This window comes from Jatropha curcas, chromosome 8 (genome assembly GCF_041381405.1).
Source record: "Jatropha curcas cultivar XTBG-Jc1 chromosome 8, XTBG_Jcur_1.0, whole genome shotgun sequence".
In the NCBI taxonomy this organism is placed as follows: Eukaryota; Viridiplantae; Streptophyta; class Magnoliopsida; order Malpighiales; family Euphorbiaceae; genus Jatropha; species Jatropha curcas.
In genome coordinates this window covers 24,503,455-24,511,685 of record NC_143158.1, presented here as the reverse complement: position 1 = coordinate 24,511,685, position 8,231 = coordinate 24,503,455, and positions in this window count along the sequence as shown.

Here is an 8,231-nt window from a genome sequence, read left to right as displayed (position 1 = left end):
CCTTGAGGCAGTTTCACTAACTCATAAGTCCGGTTCTCATGCAAGGACTCCATCTCATCTTGCATGGCTTTCCACCACTCATTCCTTTTACAATCTTCCATTGCCTCTTGGTAGTTCTCTGGTTCTCCCCCTTGAGTCAACAAGTCATACTCATTAGGAGAATATCTCTGGGAAGGTATCCTGCCTCTCGCAGATCTTCTCAATTAAGGCAGTTCTTCTATTGGAGCTGGTTCAGCATCATTCTGAATAGGTTCACCATCATCTTCTTCATTGTTTTGTGGTTCTACATGAGGTTCTGCATCAAGACTAACAGGAAACTCATCGATAGACTTTGGCTTTTCATTTTTCTCAAAGTCTTCAATGGTTTGGTCTTCCAGGAATACGACATCTTTGCTTCTGGTGAGCTTCTTTCAACTGGATCCCATAATCATCATTTCCATAACCCAAGAAGATACACTGTTTTGACTTGGAATCAAGCTTGGATCTTTCATCTTTTGGAATATGAACAAAAGCCCTGCAGCCAAATATTCTAAGATGATCGTAAGAAATATTTTTTCCTGACCACACCTTTTCTGGTACATCTCCGTTGAGGGAGGTTGAAGGTGAAAGGTTGATCAAGTAAACTACAGTATTCATTGCTTCAGCCCAAAAGGTTTTAGGAAGTTTAGCATGAGAGAGCATACATCTAACCCTTTCAACAATGGTCCTGTTCATTCTCTCTGCAACTCCATTATGTTGTGGAGTTTTAGGAACTGTCTTCTGAAGTCTGATGCCGTGTTCTGATCAACACTTCTCAAATGGTCCTCTGTACTCACCACCATTATCAGCTCTAACACATTTTAGCTTTCTTCCCGTTTGTCTTTCAACACTGACATGAAAGACTTTAAACATATCCAACACCTGGTCTTTTGACTTTATTGGTAAAGCCCACACCTTTCTAGAATGGTCATCAATGAAGCTGACGTAATATGAGCAACCACTCAAGGATTTGTCACCCATCGAGCAAACATCAGTGTGTACCAATTCTAGAAAACCAGGCTTTTTAGAAGGAGAAGGGGAGTTTGAAAGGAAACTCTATGTTGTTTACCAGACAAACAATCAGTGCATATTTTCAGAGGTAAACCTTTCAAAGATAGCATTTTCTTCTTAGTGAGAGTCTCCATTCCTTTCTCACTCAAATGACCAAGTCGTTGGTGCCACAACTCAGCAGATGAATCTTCAACTGCATTCATCACTCCCGTGCAAACTTTGGCTTGGGTGTAGTAGAGGGTGTTGAACTTTCTTCCTCTACCGAACACTAAGTTACCTTTGAAAAGCTTCCAAGTTCTGTTGACAAACAGATTTGCATAACCCAATTCATCAAGACAATGAATTGAGATCAGATTGAAGTTTGTCGTAGGAGTGTATCTCACATCTTCCAACCAGAGATCATAACCAGCATTGGTTTTGGTGCATACTGTTCCAATGCCGCAATTTTTCACATATGTGCCATTCAAAGTCTTGACATGACCGTAATCTCCAAGGGTAAGTGATGAAAAATATTCCTTCTTTGAAGAAATATGATAAGAACATGCAAAGTCAATAATCCAAAGAGATTGTTGACTAGTGGAACACTCACTGAGACCAGCATGAGAAATCAGCACACTACCATCACCAAGTGCGTCAACATCAATAGCTACTGAAGCTACCTCCGTATCGTCTTTTTCCTGATCATTTTCTTTGGCTCGTTCCTTCTTCCACTTTCTGCAATGCCTTTGGATGTGACCGGGCTTGCCACAATGATAGCAAGTGACACCTTTTCTTAACTTGGATCTTCTCCGTGACTTGTCATGTTTGTCTGGATTTTGGGGGTATCTGGTTTTGCTTCTCCCCCTCCTTTTTGTAACTATAATGAGTACATATGAGTTGCTACTCGTACCAGTCTCCTTATGTCTAGTATCTTCATTCATAATACTTTCCTTAACTGTGGTTAAGGTTAGATTCCCCTCTGACAAATTACTGAGCATAACAGTCAACGTCTCCCAACTGTCCGACAAGGAACTCAATAAGAATAGTGCCTGCACCTGATCGTCAAACACTATTTTTGACGTCGTCAGTTGGTTCAATATTTCTTGGAATTTGCCCAAGTGATCTGAAGCACTTTCGCCATCTCTGTACTTTAGATTTACAAGCTTTTTTCTAGGCATTCTTCCGCTCGTACATGTCCTCCAACTTCTTCCAAATTGAATAGGCATCTTTCTCATGAGCGATATGATTTATGACGCTCATTTCAACAGACTGCCTAATAGTTGCAACTGCTTTTCTGTTAATCAATTTCCAATCGGTCTCATTTATTGAAGTTGCCCTGACTCCTTTCAACTCAATCGTTTCAAAGAGATCTTTGCAGCATAGAAGATCTTCTATTAATATCTTCCATACTGCATAGTTTGATGAGTTGAGTCTAACCATTGTGCCTATTGTTCTGTCTTCCATTTTTGACTTGTGCAGAATATCATCACCAATAGAAACCGTATATGTAAATAGTAGTATATGTGAATAGTGACCGTATGCCTGAATAGTAATAGTATACGTAAATAGTACCTATATGCGTGAATAGTGCTATATGTGAATAGTGCTGGGCTTACGTGAAACGGACTCAATAACGCCAATAGTACTGTTCACCATCAACTTTGAGTTACTATTTTACTATTCATCACTAAGTCGATTCTGTAACGTCTGTCCGAACGGACTGCACCAATGGATTCGTCGTAATTTTCTCGTCGTCGTGGTATATTTATTTTCAAAATATATCCACGGATCCGGTACCGCTATCTGCTTTGCTGGATCAGTTGGAACCAGGCTCTGATACCACTTGTTAGGTACCGGTAATAAAAATTACGAGAATAATTACGCAGCGAAAAATAGAAATATAACACACAGATATTTACGTGGTTCACCCTTTAACTGTCTAGGGCTACGTCCACGGGACCAACTCCGAATATTTATTCCACTAATAAAAAATGGGCTTACAAAGAGAGTAATATAAAAATAGTGTCACTCAAAAAGTGTTTCCTAAAAATACCTCAAATTATCTTCACTATTTTAACTATCCTAATTTTAGAACCTGTTCTAAAACTGAAAACTCTCTCTTTTTCTCTCTTGTTGGTGTGATGAGATGAGCTGAGCCATCTCCTATTTATAGGAGAGGTGGACGCGTTAATCGAAAAATAAATTGAGATCCACGAAAGAATTTTCTTCTTTGTGTGGGTCCCACATGTCGGAGGGACCTACCACGTTTTCTTTTCTTTTTTTTTTATTTTATTTATTTCAAATGTGGGGTTTACACCAAAAACGTAAACTGTAACCAGAAAAGCATCTAATTGTTTTTTTTTATTATTTATTTATTTCTAACTGTGATTTGTCGCCACTTAGCCTCTATTACCACTGTCAAGCTTTATTTGAGAATCAAAATATGTCAAGTTCTAACTGTGACAATCGCCAATTTTTTAATACTTCAAATATTTATTTATTTTTTTTCAACCATCAATTATTAATAAAATAATTAATGGAAATCCATATAAAAAAACATGTAAAAGAAAATACATTTGAAGGGTAAATAAATTCATCCACAAATCATATCACGAAAATATAAATTTTGAAAAGTGCATATTAAAAAGGTTACCTTATAAACGTGAACAAAATTAAATACCCAAACCTTAACTTCGATTGTCGTAAACCATAAGTTATTCTTTCATTGAAATGGCTTGATCAAGAGATCTTTCTTTAATTCTTTAAAAGATTTGCAATTTGATCGAGAGAGCAATAAAACAAAAATCAAAGCATGGAACAATATCGCAGTAGTAGAATGAATCATGCTGATAATGTATTATAAAATAATAAAAAAAATAGAGAGAGAAGTAAAAAGAGAATAAAGAGAATAATTATTATTGATGAAAAGTCATATATATATATATATATATATATATATATATATATATATTGTTACATAAGTAGAACCCTAATAGAGTCTTACACAAATTAGAAAGATAGAATTCGCAATAATTAAGCTTATATAGGATATCTACTTATTTCATAATTGACTGGCGAAATAACGCTATGAGCTACACAAGAGGGGTAGACCTCTTCTTCAAGGACCAAATTGGTAAAAACAATTGAGGTCGAGAGAAGTCGCCCATTCCGCACATAAGTGAGAAGACCAACCAGACCACCATCTAATTGGCATATTATAATTCTTTTATTGAAAGTATAACCCACATACTTTCATATTTTTGACATATACTTTATATGCTATCATGATTAAGGTAATCTCTTGATTAGTTAATATTTGGTGGAAGAATGTTTTAATAATAATGTTAGATGTTCATCCATATTTAGAAAAAGATTTGAATATAAATATCTCATTATTTGGCTTATGAATATTATTGGAACTCGTGACGAGTTTTTTATTATAGATACTTCAAACTAAGAGTTTAAGACAAAAGGCATTGGTAATATAAAGTTTTGTTTGAAGATCAAGCATTTTATAAATGGAATTTTCGTGGATCAATCTACATATATAACTAAGTTATTACAATGATGTTATGTGGATGTCAATGGTTGCGAGATTACTTTCTTTGGAAGCAAAATCGATTAATAAGCTTTTATCCGTGTAATTTAAGTCCAATAAACATTTCAATTTCTTCAATTGGAATGGTACTCGAACGAGATTTCATAGGAAGTCATAATTATTTCTCAAACATAGAGAAACTTAGGTGTTTATTTAGATATAATTTAGGAACCCAATTATATTTTACCATTTACCATCTCTCTTCTTTCTCTTTCTTTATTTTCTCTCTATTTTATCACCTAGTTCTTTCTCCCTATCCGTTTCTTTCTTTCCTTTTTTGAACTAATGAAACATAGTCCATTAATCTCCCATTTTCAACCCGCACGCATATTGGTAGCATGATAGAGGCCATAAATATGGGCCCAATTTGATTCAAATGGAACACCTCTTTTTTTGAAGTAAAGACTTTCCTACACTCTGTGTGCGACACATTCACACATAATATTTTGGTTCAAAAGAGTACTTCTGACCATACAATGAGAAAAAAAATAATAAAATAGTAAAATTATTTTAAAAGCCCATTTTCTCATTGGCTTGGGTAAATAGGTCGTTTCACATGCTCCTAAGTTTTAATCCACGTGGCAAGCCACAATGCATCTTATGTGGCATCTAATCAACAATTAAAAAATGAAAAGGTGGGTCCAACTGTCCTACAATGAATTTCCGGGATCCATGTGGACTAATTACACTTAATTGTAAAATTATTGCAAGTTTAAACACTAAATTGTAAACTTTTTTTGTTCATACACCAAAATAGAAAAATTACAAAGTTCATACATCGAAATTGCTATTATCCTTTTTTTTTTTATTTGGGACTGAAATCTGAATTGATGACTTAGGCATGGCTGGTTCATTGCACTGGTACTAGAAGTTCAAAATTTTTAAAATGTTGAACCGAAATTGACCCTTGAACTGTCGATTCCGATTCCGAATGCTTCGTTGAATCAACGGTTCCAATCACAGTTCCGATGATACTTGTATTATTTGTTCTAAAAAAAATAGGAATTTATTTTATTGTTACGTTTTTTTAGAAAAAATTAATGTGAATCTAAAAAATATTAGTAAATTTGATGGTATTTAAAAAATTACTAATTTGGAAGGATTTTATAAAATTGTTGATTTCATTGAATTTTATAAAATTATTGATTTAATTGGATTTTAAGGTGCTAGGTATGAATAAAATAGTCATTCACAAATCCAACCTCCAAACCAAAGTTTGAAAATTTTTTTAAAATCTAACAGAGTCATAATCCAATATACCCCTTAAGAAGGATGGAAGCGGAGCGGGTATCCGTGAATTTTAAATGTATTCATTTTAAACCCATTTAAATACTCTTTTAAGTACCTATATTCGAACTCGTTTAAATTTTCCTACCTGTATCTGTCCAAAACTCATTTAGGAGGGTGTATTAAATTAAAACTCTATTAGATTTTGAAGATTTTAAAACTCCAATGGTATTCAATCTAGATTTTTTTGGAGTCTATTAAAATCTTGTGGTATTCAATTCAGACCACTATAAAATCCATAAAAGTATGATGGTATTCAATTATGACTTTTTAGAAGTTCATACAAATTTGATGGTATTCAAAAAATTACTGATTTGGAAAAATTTTATAAAATTATTGATTTCGTTGGATTTTAAGATACTAGGTATGAATAAAAGAGTCATTCACAAATCTGACCTCCAACCCAAAGATTTCAAAAATCTTTTAAAATCTAATAGAATCATAATCCAATACACTCTTTAATAAAGATGGAAGCGGAGCAGGTACTCGTAAATTTTAAACATATCCATTCTAAACCTATTTAAATACTCTTTTAAGTACCGGTATTCGAACCGGTTTAAATTTTACTATCCGTATTTGTTTAAAATTCATTTAAAGTACCTCTTAAATGGGTAGGGGCCCGAGAATCTTAAACTATTCAAATTTGAATTTTTTTTTAACATATATTTATTACTCATAATGAATAAGGTACCCGCAGGTACCCACTACCAAACCTGTTTAATATAATGGTTAACGCGTAGCAAGTATCCAAACATTTATAAACGTACCCTACATGTATCCATTACGGCTAGTGCACGTACCCTACCTATAGTAATTTCACTATATATATATATATATATATATATATATAATTAAACTTGCGATTTCCGACGAGACAGTTGCCGTTCAGTCAAGGGACGAGAAGCATGTAATATTCTGACCACATCGTGACTGTTTTGGGAGCACACGATGGTCATCGGTGACGCTGGCCATTGCAGGTTTTTTACTGTCGGCGGCGATAAAGTTTTAATGTAGAAAAAAAAAATTATTTTGGAGAAGATGACATATTTATTTTTGGTCCCTTATTATTTTTCAAATTTTCAATTGGGCCCCAGAACCTCTTAATTTGTTCAATTAGGTCTTGAAATTAATTTTGATTAGTTATATAAAAATCAGCTTAATTCCTTCAAATTCAATTAAATTCTATAAAAAAAGTCTCACCAATTTCATAAAACTCTATGTAGAGTTCTAGTCGAATTTATAGAAATCTTAGGAAATCCTTTAATTCCATCAAACTCAACAATTATTTTAAAATCTTACACAGTCATAATCTAACACACTCCCTAAGTAAAAAAATTTAGAAGAAAAAAAATAAGTTGTTAAACTCCCATAGTCATATCAAACAATATAATTTTAAACTAAGTATTTCACTTTTTTTTTGGTCACTTTTAACTTAAGTGTATCATGTAGCAACAAATTTATTTAGACTTGTAGAGATGCGTAGAACAGACTAAGGCTCCGTTTATTTCCGTAAAATAGCTTGCTGAAAAATATTTTTATAGAAAATATTTTCCAAATGATTTATTTTCAGTTGTTTGATTGTAATATTGAAAATTAGTTAAAAATATTAAAGTTTTTATCTCATAAGACCATAAAAAATATTAATAATAATATAAATTCTATAATTTAAAAAATTTATTGTTAAATATGAAAAGAATGCAAAAAAAAAAAAGTATATATATATTATGAAAGCTGCCAGTGGGCGGCAGCGGTGGCCACCGGTGGCTAGTGGTGAGGCTGGTGGTGGTAGTCAGTGGTAAATGATGACTGGTGGTAGTGACTATGATGATTAATAAATTAAAAAATATGGATTTATAAGGTTCGTCAATTTTCAAAAAATGTTTTGCTCCCTCGAAAATAGGAAGTTGTTTTCCTTAAAAAATGAGTTAATTTTTCTTTAACCAGCAAAATATTTTCCGTTGACTTATTTTTCTAAGCGCCCAAAACAATGAAAAATTGTGGAGAATATTTTCCTACAAGTTATGTTACGGAAACAAATGAAGTGTAAGTGATTATAAATTTTTGAAAATGAAAATAGAATTTTCAATTCGAAATGGATCGAAACTGCCAATTTCGTACTGGTTAGGTTCATTTTTTAACATTGACGTGAATTTAAACCCGCGCCTTAGCTGCTGGTTCTAGTTTAAAATTTCGAACCAACGAATTAGTTCCAATTTATGTATAGTATGTTGTGATTCTGGTTTGAACCGAACCGCTGGCCATGCCAGTTGACCCAGTACCAGATTTTGTCGGTCGGATATTCTGAACCGAACTGGTGGCTCCACTCCGAAGTTAGTCA